This window comes from Vigna unguiculata, chromosome 4 (assembly GCF_037176805.1).
Source record: "Vigna unguiculata cultivar grain cowpea cultivar isolate G323 ecotype 2 chromosome 4, ASM3717680v1, whole genome shotgun sequence".
Classification (NCBI taxonomy): Eukaryota; Viridiplantae; Streptophyta; class Magnoliopsida; order Fabales; family Fabaceae; genus Vigna; species Vigna unguiculata.
This window is the reverse complement of record NC_140795.1, coordinates 32,429,626-32,447,691: the sequence shown is the minus strand read 5'-3', so window position 1 is coordinate 32,447,691 and position 18,066 is coordinate 32,429,626.

Sequence of the window (18,066 nt, the reverse complement as noted above, 5' to 3'; positions counted from 1 at the left end):
TTCTTGAATTATATTTGTTAGCAAGAAACATGAATTGGCTTGATGGTTTAGCATTGACTTGGCATTGGAATGGTGGTGGGTTTAAACCTTGGTGAACCCAAATTAAACTTTCTTTTTGCCAATAATTCTTTTGGCATGAAGGTGGAAAGGCATGGAAACCCTAGATGACTAAGAAACAGCCAAGGGTGGCTGAAAAACAGACCATAAAGATCCAATAAATGGTAATTAACATTACCATTATGCCTTGATTCGTTTTTGGTAATTAATCTAGTAAAAAGGCATCATTTAAAAGGACAAATTGTTTTGACAAGCTATGATTGTACCCAGAAACTAGAGCACGAAAATTAGAGAGTGGTGAGGTTTGAGTGAAGAATTGAGGCTGATTGGAGGGAGAACTAAGAAGACTTTGGGTGAGCAAAGAAGAAAAACCTTGGAATTCTTAAACTTTTACTAAGGAAACCAGGTTAGGGGAGTTTTTCTCATTAAGTTGCGTAGTTAGATTAATTGCATGATGAATAACCTTGTTTATGTATGAGTACATTGTTGTTTGCGTTACTTTTTTGGGTTTTGGAATTTTCCAGAAACCGCCTGGTAAGAGATGAATGTCAGCCAAGCGACTCATCCTTGCCAAGATAATTCTGAGCTTCTACAGAAGAACCACCTGGCGGCAGAGTCCTGGCCGCCAATCGACGCTATGCTGAAATACAATTATGGGTTTCTCTAGATGCACTGCTTGGCGGTGATGAATGACCGCCAGGTGATGAGGGTCAATTTGACTCGGTTTTGATGATTTTAGAGTTCTGGGTGTTTATAATCGGCAGGAAATCATGGGGATTGTTGTAAGGGATGATATAATGTTGTACTTTTATGAAATTAGCATATTTGATCGATAAATTTGATGGAACAGTGTGAGAGAGATTTTCGGGTTGGTGAAAAGGAGAATTTTCAAGTTGATAATGATTACGAGGCGAATTTTGGTTGGGAACTAGTAGGTAATCTTCTAAATTGATATTTTTAGCGTGAAATGCATAACTGAATTTTCAAACCATGAAAATTGTTAGTGGGGTGCATTCTGAAAACTTTAGGAGGGGATACATGGTAACAAAATCTTGGATATTTGCCATAAACTGGTATATCGCCTGGTGGAAGGAGTATTGCAGCTAGGCGATATGCGTGAACCAGCAATGTGATGGGTGACTAGACAGAGGCAGTTTGGTTTGCAATGCAGATGGGCATTGAGAAGTGAACCTGATCAATAAGAGGGAGTGATAGGGGACTTGTTGTAAGTTGGACATGGGGTTTATTAGTCGTGGGGATAAAGATAAGAAGATCTAAATAAGGTCTAAGTGATGGAAATGAATTGAATAACAGACTGATGGAACTTTTGTGATAATGAATTTCTTGAGCAAGAGATAGTGTTTCAAATAGTTATAGAAAATCTGATAGAAACTTGAGGTTTAATGTTATTGAAGGTTACCAATAACATGAATTTAAATGGGAATTCCTTGAGGCAGTAATTATTTTGAAGGGTAGACACAATAGACACTAGTATCAGATAAGAAATAACACTTTAACTGGTTGTGTGTCAATATGTTTATATTCAACTGAGAAAGAGCTTATATCCTTAAGAGAAATTGAAGGATAAGGTAGTAAGTCAGTTGCAAATTATGATGGTTGTGGTTTAGAGTATCAATATGTTAGTTTAGACACACATACAAATAGGATTCCATAACTTGGGACGTGAAATTACAGGACTACAGTGATGGAATCAGATTAAGAGTGTGCCAAACCAGTAATCTCACATTACAGGTGCAGCGCCTGACGGTAGGTTGGAACTGCTAGGCGATAACTGCTCTCCAGAGAGTAATTGGAAGGGGTGGCGCCTGGCAATGGTAGTTGACCCGCCAGGCGATAGCCATCAAATAGTGGACTTATGGAACTTGGGCGTCTGGCGGCGAAGGAGTATTTCCCTCTTTAGTAAATAGGTGACGAGTTTGGTAGTCTTGGGACGTTGCGAACTATGTTTGTATTTGGGGACTCCACCTGGCGTTACGGTGTATGATCTGTAGCAATGGTTTCCTGCACGTGCTCTATCGGTTGTGGCCGATAGGTATGGCAAAGGGTCATCTTAAAGTACTCACTAGGAGGTGTAGAACGCAAATATCATGGTTGTGGCCATGAGAGACATAGTCAAAGGAGAGAATTTCTATGATGTGATTGGGTCATATCTATATATGTGTATATGTGTGATTAAAATATGTATATGTGTTTTATATGTTTAATCTGTTAAGCTCACCCTATCTGCTTGTGTTTGGCGATGATCGTGTACGCAGTACATGTGAGCGGATGATGTTGATGCAGATGGTTATGGTGAAGCTTAGGCACGAAGTGGGGATAACTTGGGAGCCTTGTATTAATTTGATTGAAATATTTTGTAAACTCTTATGAGAGGTTTTATGTTTTATGTTCAAGTTTTATACCTTTGGATTGTAATAAATTGTAAAGGCTTATGGCCTGTTTGATAATGCTTATAGTTTTATAATTATGGATTTTAGAGTACTTTAATTATTTAATAAAGTTTTAAATTTCCCGCGTCTTTTGGGAAATGAGGTATTATTAAATGCGGTGTATTTATTATTTTATTTATTTTATTCACTTAAATCCGCAATATCCTGACGAGATGTTACAGATTACATAGCAGTTGGACATGCATGTGCTCAAAGCATATGGTTGAAGCATCAACTTATGGATTATGATGTAAAGCTAGAAAAGGTAACTCTTTATTGTGATAATACAAGTGCAATCAACCTAACTAAGAATCCAATTTAACATTCTAAAACTAAACACATTGAAATCAGGCATCATTTCATAAGAGATCATGATAAAAAAGGTGATATTGAAATCATGTTTGTGAAAACTGAAAAATCAATTGGTGGATTTATTCACTAAACCACTTGCACATGATAAATTTAATAAGCTTACAACTGAATTAGGTATTCTTGACATGAAGAATGTATGTTGATATATGTTTGGCTTGTTAATCTTATTAGATCCTGTGTGTGCTGCATTTAAAGTGGTGAAATCTGCATAATTTGAAAACTGCCAAAATTTCAGTTAGCTAAATTTGCAAATTCAACACATAGATTTCACTTAACCTGTCAAAATCTGCATAATTTATGTTCTAGAACTGTTTTAATCTGTTAATTCTCACAAAATAGCACATATATTTCATTTAAATTGGTCTTATGTGAATTCCGTGTGATATGAAATTTTTAGTCAGCTAAAACTGCAAAATCAACACATAAATTTCACTTAAAACTGCCACTGCACCAAAAATCAGTTATCTAATACAGTTTTAGTTGACTGACTCTATATTTTTATGTGTTAAAATCACTTATGTTGATGCGGATTTGCTTGAATTGATTTTAATTGATTGACCCAGTCAAAGTATCCATCACAAGACTATTTTTGGACTGTTGTAGCAGCATGTAACAACTATTACATTAGCTAAAATCAACTTTTCAGATTGCGTTGACCATAAAGTGCTTTAATTACATGATTTCCAATGTGCATGCATTAGATGTGAACTGTTTGTGAGTGGATTGTTCATAAAACACATGGGAAACACATCACTGCATACTCTGATGCAAATTCCCTCACATTTACTTGGTTGTGATTTCTTGTACTGGATTGAAACTAGAAAATCTATACAATTTAATTGACTGAATTTGAAAATCAACATGCTGATTCTATAAATACTTGCATAAGCATCATGCATTAGCACTCTCATATGCTAGTAAGAGCCAAACCTACAATTCACTATGCCTAGAAGACAACGAACAACCCCCTTAAATGATGAAAACTCCACCCCACCTACTCCATCCTCTCCCAATGCCTTGAATCATGGAAGGCTTGAAGTATGGTTTGAAGGCCATGAAGACATAATTCAAACCTTCTTTATTGAAATCAATAGGAAGCAAATAATCCTTCATAAGGTGATTCGCATGTCTTGGCTGAGGGCAAAGAACTTTGACACCCTTGAGCAACATCTCAAAGCTCAAAAATTGAAGACATTCCTTGAGCTTTCAGGCAAAGTGTATCCGGATTTGGTGAAGGTGTTCTATGCCAACCTCAAGTTCAACAATGAAATTCTCAAAACAAGTGTCAAAGGTGTGGAGATGGAAATCACTAAGAAAACATGGAAGGATGTGGTTGGCCTAAGGCAAAGAGGTGTACAAGTTCGCAAGGGTGAAACTAGTGCAGTGGATGATGTAGGATTATCTTGTTCCTTTTAGAAGATTAATGAATATGGTGATGATTGATTAAGAAAACAAAGGAAATCCCCACTAGACATTAAGATAACAAGCTATCTAGATGTGGAGGTTCCTTTCCAAGGTTCTAGAGAGGAGGAGGATGGATTGATAGAGAGTAAGAAACCAAAAGGAAAAACATATAATAGAAACAATACAAACGAAGAAGAGTAAAGAAGCATAAAATGAAAAGCAAGGGAAAGGGGAGGAATGGAGGATTCACGCCACTACAAGGCTAGGCTAGAAGAAGCCATGGAAACCTTGAAGATGAGTGGTGTATGCCGCCACTTGCCAAGGCAAGATAAGGCTTCAAAGAACTCCACTCTCTAAGGAGGAATACTCTCACAAAACGTTGAAACACAAAGTGTATAAATTCTCTAAAATGTTCAACCCCTCTACTAGTGTTAGAGGTCCCCTTAAATAGACAAGTCTAGGGGCCCCTTAGCAAAACAACAAAGTAGAAGGTTATAAAAGAAACCTAGCATGTTCGAGAAAGTAGGTCAACATAGGGTGCACATGGGAGAAATTTCGTCCAAGCCTCCTAGATGGCAAGTCTTCATGGCCAAGGCTCCCAAAGGAGGGTTCTAGAACATTCTAGAAGACTTGGTGTCCAAGACATGTGGGCCTCCCCTTTCTAGATGCTTCTAGAAAGTCTTGTTCCTTCTCTCTCTTCCTTAGGATGCCAAGTGTCTCCCATGTAGTCCTCCTCCTTTCTTATTCCTACAAAAGCAAATTAAGGAATTTATTAGCATGTTAGTTTAAGGTTAAGCTAATCTTTTGAGTCAACAAGTCAACCCAAAGTCAAAGTCAACAAGTCAACTTAAAAATAGTCAACCAACCCAACTTAATGGAATTTTAAACTAAAGCAAATAAAAGCAAAGGAAGGGATCAAGGAATTCCATTTCTTCTAAGTATGTGCCATGGGCCATCATCCTTGGTAGGGATCAATCCTTTATCATTCTCCCCTTGTTGGAGATAATTTGACCTCAAATTCTTGAAATCTTTGTTGATGGAGCTTAACTTGAGTTGATGAGAACTTTCTTCATCTTTAATGATTCCATCCCTAGTCTTGGAGATGCCCTCTTTCTTTTTAATGCCACTCTCCCTTTTTTGCTTGTGTTTTTGTTCATATCTCTTTGTTTGGGAAGAGAATGAAGAGTGGTGTTGCACCTCTTGCTTTGAAAAACTCTTTTTGCAGGCAAGTAACTCCTTGGTGAAAGCTTGCCCTTTTTCTTTCTCTTTTCATCTTTTATTTTATTTTTGTCCTCATTTTCTTGTGGAGGTGAGAGAGGTAGGATTGTGAACTTCTTTCCTAGGGAGGAGAAAACATAGGTGTTTGCATGGCCATCATAAACAACTTTTCTATCAAATTGCCATGGCCTACCTAGTAAAATATGGTTGGCTTCCATAGGCACAATGTCACATAATACCTCATCCTTAAAATTGCCAATTGAAAAGTTAATGAGGACTTGTTTAGTTACTTTTATTTCTTCTTCCTTAAGCCATGATAGCTTGTAGGGTTTGGCATGAGGAATGGTTTTCAAGCCAAACTTGTCCACCACCCTTGGGCTAGCCATATTTACACAACTTCCACTATCTATGATGAAGGGACATATCTTGTCATTGATAAGGCACCCTCCATGAAAAAGGTTTTGTCTTTGAGAAGGATCAAGTTCTTTGGGAACTTGCCCTAGTTGGTGCCTTACCATTAACAATCCACTTTCAAGGGGTTTAGTCCTTTCAATTGAAAAAGAAGTGTGGGAAGAAGTATTTCTGGGGGAAGAGGAAGAAAAATGTTCACTCTCATCATCACTCTTCTTTAAGATCATTTTCCTCTTGATTGGGCAATTCAAAGCAATGTGTTTATACCCCAAACATTTAAAACATTTAATGGAACTTGATCTTTGAGAAGTGGAATGGTGAGTGTGACCACTTGGTGACTTATTTTTACTTGATGGTGCTTGGTGAGACTTTGAAGGAGATTTATCATGTTTCTCTTTAGCTTTTCCCTTCCTTGAGTGACTATAGTAGTGGTTGGGTGAGTAACTCTTCCTTGCCCTATTCTTTCTTTTCAAATGAGTTTCAATCCTAAGGGCAAGTGTGAAAACATTTTGAAGAGTGGAGTACTCATACAACTCTACTTGGTCTTGTATGTCTCTCCTAAGACCATTCACAAACCTTTTTATTTATACTTTGTTAGTTTCTTTTATTCCAACCCTAAACATTTAAGACTCTAATTCTTTAAAGTACTCACTTACACACATAGGACCTTGGTGAAGCCTTTGGAGCTTCAAAAGAAGTTCCTTCCTATAGGAGGGAGGAACAAATCTAGCGCGCATAAGAGTTTTAATGTCCACCCAAGAAGCCGCGGGTGGCCCTTGCTCACAATTTTTACAAACTTTATGCCACCAAGTTTTGGCATACTCAAAAAATCCTAACACTACTAGATCAATTTGTGTTTGATCCTTTACATGATTTTCATTGAACATTTGTTCCACTTGGGCTTCCCAATCAAGATAGATTTTGGGATCACATCCACCATAGAACTTAGGAATCTTTTGGGTTTCCTTCTTTTGTGTTGGTTGGCGCATAGAATGCTCTCTTTTCTTTGCCTTTCTTTGGTGTTGCAATTGTTGTTGAATTTGTTGAATTTGTTGTTGCATTTGTTTCTTGTAAACTTGAAGGGTTCTTTCTTGTTGTTCTCTATCTTCTTGTCTCTTAACTTCCATTTCTTGTAAGATTTTACCAATGTCTACCAATGCACCTTGATTGGCCATGGGAGTCACCATCTTACTTTCCTACAACAAAACTCAAAATCCGAGAAAAGTAAAGAAGTTGGTTAGCAAATGATAAGAAACCCGTGACAAAGTGTGGTCAAAATAAACAACCCAAGTGTTTTGATCACTCTTCCCCAAAGCAACAAGGCAAGGCTACACTCAAATCCACCAAAAAGGAGTGAAATGCTTTCAAAGTTTTTGGAAACCTTTTCAAGACAAGTTCAAGTGGCTTGGCCACTACACCCAAAGGAAAGCAAATGAAGAAAAATACTAAGACAAAACAAAGAACCTAAGACAAGCAATAAAAGTACTTAAAGCCAAGAAAGCTAAACTCTAAGGAAAGGATATCAAGGTGACAAAACTTTAAATCAAAACAAGCAAGAAAAGCACATGAAAAGACTCTATTGGAAAAATACTTGAACTATGCATCACCAAGTCTCAAATCATGCATACACAAAGAAAGATCATAACCAAGTTTTAAGCATGGAACTAATTAGCCAATATCACCCAACACCCAAATATGAAAACTAGTAGCATAAAACTTAGTGGAAACACAATTTTGGTTCATCAAAGAGCCATATTTCTCTCGGTAAGATTGTAAAAGTGTACCAAAATGTTTCTTCTTTCAAAAACTAGTTTCACAAAATGATGAGAAAGGTGTTTTGGGTGGCTTGGACACTTAGTTCCCAAATTTTTAGGCCAAAAATCAAGTTCAAGGAGCATACATCAAAGAAGACATAAGGTGAATGCAATAATCAAATACTTAGAATAACAAGAACAAGAAAACTTCAAGCTAAAATATGACATATGACTCAAGCAAAAGTTAGGCACATTTAAAGACTCAAACATGTAGCTATCATGCATTTAAACTTTTGGAAATGAAGGTCAATGATTAAGCATACAAATACATGTTATCCAACAACATTTAGGAGTAAGAAGAGTAACAAAAATAGTAGCCAAAACTGCCCAACATAACCTGAAAAACGTTGATTCACGGTGATCTCGGCAACTCTAACCTTTGCTCACTATTTCAATCATAACTCTCTCCATCGAACTCCAAAAGCATTGGTTATTTTTTTGCTAAAAACTAGACTAACAGAGCTTTCTTTTGACATCAAGAACGTAATTTTTGGACCACTGAGCAGGTGCAGTTTAATATTTCAAAATCGTGAATAGTTTCTGCCAGCATTGTTTTTATGTGGACCATTCAAAGATAGCTACACAAGACAAGATTAGAATATCAAAACACCATAGTCAAGGACAACCAAAGCTCTAGATACCAAATGGTGTAGGATTATCTTGTTCCTTTTAGAAGATTAATGAATATGGTGATGATTGATTAAGAAAACCAAGGAAATCCCCACTAGACATTAAGATAGCAAGCTATCTAGATGTGAAGGTTCCTTTCCAAGGTTCTAGAGAGGAGGAGGATGGATTGATAGAGAGTAAGAAACCAAAAGGAAAAACATATAATAGAAACAATATAAACCAAGAAGAGTAAAGAAACATAGAATGGAAAGCAAGGGAAATGGGAGGAATGGAGGATTCACGCCACTACAAGGCTAGGCTAGAAGAAGCCATGGCAACCTTGAAGATGAGTGGTGTATGCCACCACTTACCAAGGCAAGATAAGGCTTGAAAGAATTCCACTCCCGAAGGAGGGATACTCTCACAAAAGGTTGAAACACAAAGTGTATAAATTCTCCAAAATGTTCAACCCCTCTACTAGTGTTAGAGGTCCCCTTAAATAAACAAGTCTAGGGCCCCTTAGAAAAACAGCAAAGTAGAAGGTTACAAAAGAAACCTAGCATGTTCTAGAAAGTAGGTCAACATAGGGTGCACATGGGAGAAATTTTGTCCAAGCCTCCTAGGTGGCAAGTCTTCATGGCCAAGGCTCCCAAAGGAGGGTTCTAGAACATTCTAGAAGACTTGGTGTCCAAGACATGTGGGCCTCCCCTTTCTAGATGCTTCTAGAAAGTCTCATTCCTTCTCTCTCTTCCTTAGGATGCCAAGTGTCTCCCATGTAGTCCTCCTCCTTTCTTATTCCTACAAAAGCAAATTAGGGAATTTATTAGCATGTTAGTTTAAGGTTAAGCTAATCTTTTGAGTCAACAAGTCAACCCAAAGTCAAGGTCAACAAGTCAACTTAAAAATAGTCAACCAACCCAACTTAATGGAATTTTAAACTAAAGCAAATAAAAGCAAAGGAAGGGATCAAGGAATTCCATTTCTTCTAAGCATGTGCCATGGGCCATCATCCTTGGTAGGGATCAATGCTTTATCAGTGGATGAACTCAACAAAGTGCAATACTTCAACCAATGTGTGCGTAATCAAGGTGAGCAAACTAGAAATTTCCATGTGGGAAGGCTTTGTGTGGAGGAAAGGTTGCTAGCTATGGTAGTGACCAAGATCATCATGCAACCTTAAATGAAGGTGATCTTGTGGTGATGTACTGTATTCAAAATGGTGTGATGGTGGGCTGGACATACACCATCTATGACCACATGATGAAAGCAAAAAGGCCCACGAATTTCAAGCTTCTATATGTTGTGCTCATCTCCAAGTTCATTGAACACTTTGGTGTGGATGTGGAAGGAGACCTTGAAGAGTCTATTGGTCTTCTAAATCATGTTTCCACATTGAATATGCACAAGATGGGATTCACCAAAATAGGCAACACTTGGCTGGTTAAAGGAGATCATGGTGCAAATATTGAAGTTGGAGCCAATGACCATGAAATGGGAACTAGTGGAGGAAATCAAGTGGAAGATGAACCCCAGCCCATGGCAATTGAGCTTTATAATCCTCCTGAGAACACTGGACCTGCATACTCCTAGTTTGAGAGAATGGTTCTCAACCAACTTCAAGGTCTCAGCATGGAACAAAATGCACATTGTGCATACTGCACAACTAGGTTCTAAGACTTGGATGACCAACTCCACAATGTTCATGACCTCCTCTCCAATGTCTACAATAAAAACAACCCTAGGAATGAGTGAAGGGGATGGCTCATAGGTCATGCATTGCATTTTGTGTGTCTGTCTATCTGTTCCGGTTTTTTAATCGGCTATTTTTCCTTTTTCAATCGACTGATTATATTAGTCTCAACTTTATGATGTACTTTTTCATCCGGTTTCTATTTTGCTCTATTTGTATTGGTATCAGTTGCCCTGATACTACCCTATGTTAATGATTTAATGAAAATTTTCATCTTTCCACATTTGTCTATGCATTTACTTTCATTTGATGAATTCAAAAGGGGAGAAAAATGAGTAAATTTGAGTTTAATTGGAAAACCTGAATGAAATCTACTTTGAGTTTAATTGGAAAACCTGAATGAAATTTGCTGGAACGATGTAATATTGCAAACTTAATTTAAAATCTGATGTTAAATCATATTATTAGTGATAGGGGGAGCATATACATATGTGATATGTATGTATGCTTGTGCGCTTTTGCTTGGATGTATGTTTGGTATATTGGTATCTTGTATGCAAAAGCTTTTTTAGGTTTCTCTATGGATCTTAGCTCATCAATTCAACTCGAGAATGTTGGCTTCATTAATTGAGGAGGAAATTGTTGGCACAAGCAAGGTTGAAGCAAAGAATTGATAAAGCATGTGCATGAAAGTTATAGGTGTTTGATGAAGATTGATGAAGATCCATTTGAAGATTAAGTTTTTAGTGTGTTAAATATGAAAATAATCTGTTAAGTGTAATGTTTTGTTGTTATATCATGTTGGTAGGCTATATGACATAGGTTAGATGTTTTGTGTGCCTTAGTGTGTCTCTTTTAATCTATTAAAATGGGTTTTAACAAGTTAAAAGGCTTGTAGTATATAGTTTTTGGTATAAATGCATTCAATCAGTTGAATTATTTTATAATCGACTGATTTCACTTAAGTCAAGTGAAATCAGCTGACTGTACCGAAAATTCAATCGATTGTTTTCACTTAAACCAGACTATATATGTTGTGTTTTCGAGAGCAGAGGAGCGAATCTTGTGAGTTTCTTTGTTCAAAAGTGTAATCTTGGTGTGTGATTTGTAAAACTTTTGAATATAGTGGAAACCAGGCTCAGGTTGTCTTGGTAAACTGGATGTAGCTCTGTGATTGAGTGAACCAGTATAAAAACAATTGTGCAATTCTCTCTCCCTTATCTCACTCACTTTGAATCTCTTTAAAAACTCAAGAAAACCAAGTAATTCATTCTTTGGTGTGATTTAATGCATTCTTGTGTAATAATAGGTTGTATACTTGTTAAAAATATTGATTGGAACAAGTCTTGTATGTAAAATATTGTTGTTTGAGTTAAATCTACGAATTCTGCATTCTGCATAAATCTTTAGTATTTTAGCCGACTGATTTGTCTTTTTAATCGACTATTTCAGAGTTCAAGAACAAATTCGTTTGTTGTTTTATGTTTTAATCGATTGAAAGTGTACTGGTCTGCTGCTTTTACATCCTAACTTTCCAGTCTATTTGATTCAATTGAAAATAGGTTTAAGCTTTCGAAAAAGTTTTATAAAGTCAATTCAACCCCCTTTCTTGGCTTAAATCACCATTTCAAAACTAACAAATCATGCATGAACACATTTTATGAATTCAAATCATGCATGTGGAAACATTTTATTCCCCCTTCATTTAAGATAACTCGAGAGCAACAATCTAGGATAGAAAACTTCATTGACATAGGTATGCATTCATTCAAAATATTGTCAAGTTTTCTCGTCAAGAAAAAAGATTTTGAGAACAATCTGGACTTGCTCTTGAGTAAACAAAGAGAGGGAGCAAAACATAAGAGAGAAAAAGAAAAGTTTGAGAAGCTTCGTGCTAAGGAAAAGAAAAGAGAACAAGAGGAATGTGAGAAAAATGAGAAGAAGAAAAAAAATGAAGAAGAAAAGGCAAAAGAGGAAATGTTAAGAAAAGCCAAAGAAGAGAATGAGAGAAAAGAATTTGAAGAAAGAGAGAAAATAAGACAAAAGAGATAGTTTGAAAGAAAATCAAAAGAGGTAGAGTTAAAGAGCATTTCAAAAGCACAAAGGGAACTCATTGTTAGGCATTTGGTGTTCAATCCTTCACCACTTCCTTCCGTGAAGACCCAATTTCCAAAGGCAATAATCCCATCTTTAAACTCTTCTTCTTTTTCCACTAAATATTTTGTTTTGTTTTCCTCTCAACTGTTTTACAATCCATCTCATTCCAGTATTTCACACTCTTCAACATCTTGTGCCGCAACACACTTTGACTTTAAAAATCCTTTCAAAACTCCTTTAAGTCAAAGTGTGAGACATTCCAACTTTAAAAGCCCATTTTCATACATTGCATATTCAAATATATTGTATGGTCTCAATAATCTTAATGCAATTTTGTTTGATGACTATTGTGTTAGTTTTGAAATGGTTGAAAAGCCAAGAACCGGGGGGGGGGGGGGGTTGAATTAGCTAGTTAAAAATTTAGGCTATCTTTGCAAGCTAAAAACCACATTTAATTGAATCAAATAGATCACCAAGTTAGGATGCAAACAATACTGAACTGTATGCTTTCAATCGATCAAAAACAGAGTTAACAAATTAATTTTACTAAACAGATTCTGTCATGGTATAATCAATCGATTGAAACAGAAAAATAGTCGACTGAAATACTGGGAAAAACGCATAAATGCGAATTTGAATTTTAAACCAGAAACAACGCTCAAGAATGATTAAGACCAGTTCCAAATGATTATACAAACATGCTTAATGCTGCAGATGCCATGAAAACATGCAAGAACATGAAAAAGATGATTAAAGCACAAGTTCTTTAAACTTTAAAATGAAAATGCAAGAGAGAAAGGTTAGAGAAGAGAGGACACTACGAATTTTTATACTGGTTCACTCAAACCTGAGCTACATCCAGTTTGTCAAGGCAACCTTAGCTTGACTTTGCGCTATTTTAAAAGTTTTACAAAGTATCCACCCATACACTCCCAAAATATGCAAAAACACCACAAAAGACTCTTGAATCACACAAGAATCACACCAGCACAACAAGAACCCTCTTGCAGACCTAGAAAACCACCAGGCACACACACAAAGCTTGAGAAAGATCAAACCTTAGTGGTAGCACAACCTAGCCTACCAGAAACCACTTTCTCCAAGCTTCAAACCAAGCCAAAGGCTCCAAGAATTGATCCAAGATCAATCTTCAACAACTGCAACACGTATGATCACGAAGGAGAGAGCTTCCACAAGTTTCCAGAACAAAATGGTGCTCTAAAATGATCAACAAATCTCTCTTTCAAAAATCACAGCTTTTATAGTCAATCTGTTACGAAATTCAACAGGTTGATTTTCAAATCAATCGGTTGATTTCACTTGACTTAAGTGAAATCAGTCGATTAAAAACTAAATCAACTGATTGAATTTGTTGCAGTTTAAGAGTACTGCAACCAACCTTTTAACTTGTTAAAAAACCATTCAACAGACTAAAAGAGACATTTTAACATGTTGAAAAACCATTTAACATATTAAAAACACAATAAAGACCAAATTACATATAATTAATGCTATATGGTCTATAACATGAATTACAAACTACAAATACACTTTCTTAATGATGTAACTACATGGAGAGCACACGTTCCAGCCTTGATCACCATGGATATCATCAAATCTCCTTTCCTTCATCAATGTAGGCTTCATTCCAATGGTAATGGCTTCAAGATAGTTCAAAAGAGCTTCATTCAATCTTCATCAAATCTTCAAGAAGCCAACCACCTTGCCTTATCATGTCAACAATCTCCCCCTGATTTGATGAAGCCAAGCTCTATTTCCTTTCATCTATCTTCTTATATCTTTCATTGCAAATGCTTCCATTTGTTGGATACCAATTGATGAAGTGATACCTTAGCTTGAAGCTTGTGAACCTGAAAAGCATTTTACAGTAGCAAAACACATAAGCTAGCAAGTATACAAATGTGATCATGCTCCCCCTATCAATAATATGGGTTCAAATTCAGATTTGATTATTGATTCCAAGTTTAATGCTTAGTTCAATGTGATCAATTATCCATTTTCCAATTTTTCTAATTTTTCTCCCCCATTGGATTCATCAAACAGAACAAATGCATAAAGATAATAAGCATTGCATTTCGTTTCATTAATACTGGAAGGGAATACAACCAACAGAAACTCAAAATAAAACACAGATGCATAAAGCTGATACAATCAGTCGACTGAAATGAAAAACAACCAACTAAAACAGACAGAACTCAAATTGAAAAATCACAAACACAAGGACGCAATGCATGATCCTAAACAACCACCACACTCAGTCATCCTGAGGATCATTTCTGGTCTGGAATGAGTGGATCATATCATGGATGTCATGGATTTAGCCATCCAATGTATTGAACCTCTCATTGCAATAGTTGTGATGTTCATGTTGAGACACATTGAGCTCATGCAGCTAGTTCAACACCATCCTCTCAAAATGTGAGTACACAGGGCCTCTATCCTCTGGAGGGTTGTAGGGAATCAAGTCCATAGGTCCAGCAGTTGGTTCTTCCTCTTGATTTGCACCACTTAGACCAGTTTCATGGTCATGTGCCCCACCAACAACAACTCCAACAATTGTCCATCCATTTCCCACCTTGATAAAGCCCATTTTGTGCAGATTTTGGTTGGAGGTATGGTTCAATAGTCAAGTTAACTCCTCTAGCTCATCCTCTACATCAATACCAAAGTATTCAATGAATTTAGACACCAAAACCACATATAGAAGCTCATCATCAGATTGGATAGCTCTTTGGGAACGATGAGGCATGATGATTGTTGGTATGGCTGTTTCTAAGAGATGTATGATGCAAATGTAGCAATACAAGTGCAGTATTTATAATTCAACATGCTGATTTTCAGAAATAGTTGATTAAATGGTGTAGATTTTTACCCAAATCAATTTAATGCAGTCCAAAATAGTATCTTATGCATTCATGATGTTTTCAATGTGTTTTTATGAGAGAATCAATCAGTTCAGATCATGTGAGCTGCATGCACATTGGAATTGTACCCTAGAATGCTTTTTGGTCAAACAATTCTGTAAAAGTAACACATGGCTGATAAAATGGGCAGTTACGAGCATATAGTATCTGACAAAAAGATGCTTTCTTTGACTAGGTCAGCTTAACAATTCAATTCGTGAGTAAATCACTAGTGCAGGAAGGACTTTTGGCAGCGGTTATTTTTGTCATTTTGCCCCGGTTCTAGAACCGAGACATATTAGGACGAGGCCAAAAAGGTTAGCTTTTTGCCTCGGCTCTCAACCGAAGCAGAAGCTCCATATTCTATCTCGATTCTGCTGAGAACCGAGGCCATATGTGCTTCTCTGCCCATCTTCTCCACCAGAAACCCTATGTAGTCACCATGGTTACACCACAACTCCGTCAACCATTGCCAGATCTGAAACTCAAAACGAAAGATCCGTAGCCACTGTAGTCTTCTCCTTCATCATAAGAGCAATTTTTGAATCGTGCAACCACCATGGAACCTCCATGTTCTTCATACACAAAAATGTGAACATCACACTTGCATAAATGCAAACAAAAATCAACCATCTACAGCAAATCACAAACCCTAAATCGCGTCTCCTTCTCCAAATCGCGAAACCACCTCCTTCACAATGACAAGTTTCTTCACGCTGCCGCCACCTACAGGTCTCGCCACCATCATCGACAGATCTCCATCCACGCACAACACCAATCTACCACGCACCTGTAACACAACGAACTGATGCCCACTTCACGAGCCCCAAATCGCACTTCTCCAAGCCAGAACACGAATGAGCAAAACGTCTAGTAGTTGTGAGTGGTCGGAGTGCAACAACAGTAGTGGAGGTGGGTGGCTGAGAGAGAGAACGCGCACGCGAGGAAGAAGAGGAAAAAAAGTGATTCCCGATTTTTGAACCCTAATGAACCTTTTGGCCTCGGTTCAATTTTTAACCGAGGCAGAAAACCGGTTTTTGGTAGCGGTTCAATTCCACCCGAGGCAGAAAATACTCTTTGGCCTCGGTTCAATTTTAACCGAGGCAAAAAACAGTTTTTGGCAGCGGTTCAATTCCAACCGAGGCCAAATGTCACTGCTATAATGGCATTTTTGAAACATTAGCCAACTTTTAGGCTTCGATTCTTCAAAACCGAGGCATATTAGACCTTTTGGCACCGGTTTTCTAATGAACTGAGGCATAAAAGTTGAAAAAAATTACAAAATTGTCACCGCGCCATTTTATGCTTCGGTTAAGCGACAACCGAGGCCTATAACGCGAGTTAAAAGGCCAAAACTGCACTAGTGAATGTACAATTTAAGTAAATTCAACAAGTTGAAAAACAAAATCAGTCAACTAAAACAACATCAAAGCATCAGAGATTAAAAGCAGAATCTGGTTAAGTGAAATCAGCTGACTGATTTTGAAAATCAATCAATTGAAAATCGTGAAATTGAACTTTATTTTTCTAGATTCAATTTTAATGAAATTAACATACTGAATTGTGAAAACAACAGGTTAAAAATCATAGCAGATCAATTTTTCATCATTCAGTGGCAGTTTAAGTGAAATAAACATGTTGAAAACATAATCAACAGGTTGACAGATCATGAATTGTGCAAACAGAGGTAGATTTTGTAACATCCCGACCGGATATTACGGATTTAAATAATAAAATAAAGAAGTCAATAATAAAACTTCATTTATTATAACGGATATTCCCAAAATGCGAAAAAATTAAAAACTTTTATTACTTCACAGTAAACCAAAATTCATAAGTATAAATAAGATTGTAATTATCCAAAAGTCCAGAATATTCATAATTACAATTTATTTGAAAGCATAAAAAACTTCATAAAAGTTCTGATAAAATCTTCTCCCAAAACTAGCCCCGCTCTGTCTGTAGGCCTCACCAGATCCACCTGTAATAACATCTGCTCCCGTGTACCGCGTACACGATCATCGCCAAACACAAACAGATAGGGTGAGCTAACAAATTACACATATATATAAATATTGCATATATATATATATATATATATATATATATATATATATATCACACAATCACACCAAAACTGCTGCAGTAAAATCGCCTGGCGGGGGACACGTACCGCCAAGCGCTGCCTGCTTCTAAACTGCCTGGAAGGTATGATGAGTCGAACCTTGACTCACATTCAATACTTAAATTTTGGGAATTTAATATTATTTGTGTGCTTAAAAAATTGTATTTAGTTGCATACTATATTATTGTATATTATTGAGTTTAATAATGCAATTGTAATTTAATTTAGGTCTTTAAGAGTGTAAATAATGAATATTTTAATTCATAAATAAGTCCAAAAATAGGAATTTTGGAGAGAAATAGTTCAGGTACTAAATGCACCCCCAATTCTCATATTTACACCCCCTTTGTTCCAATTGGAATATTTATTTCTGAAAAAAACATTTCTAGAGCTAACTGCACCCCTTGTTTTCAGGTTTACACCCCCTTCTGAAATTTAACTTTCAATTTCTGCTCTGCACCCCTCCTTTTTACTAAGCTGCACCCTTAATGTCACTTAAACTCCCATCCACCAGATTGCGCCATGTGGCAATCCTCCACCTATTAAGTTAACCAATTAAAACTTGCCACGTCCTCAATCCCCCACTCACTAAAGTAACCATTCAGTTTGCCACCTCATCAATCCTTCACTAACTCAAATCACCAATCAAAACATGCTACCTCATCACTCTCTCTCTCCTTCACACAACCTAACCCTAATCTCCTTCTCCCTCTCCATCACTCTTTCGCAGCCGTAGCCGCCACAGCCATCGCCCCGATGTCGGCCGTCACTACATCTTCGTCGAACGGCCTCCTCCTCGCCAGCCATCGTCTTCTCGCATGACACCTCTGTCACGCGAACCTCAGGTAGCACCTGCACCAACGCTACCACCATCTCCTCGCACGAAACCTCCAAC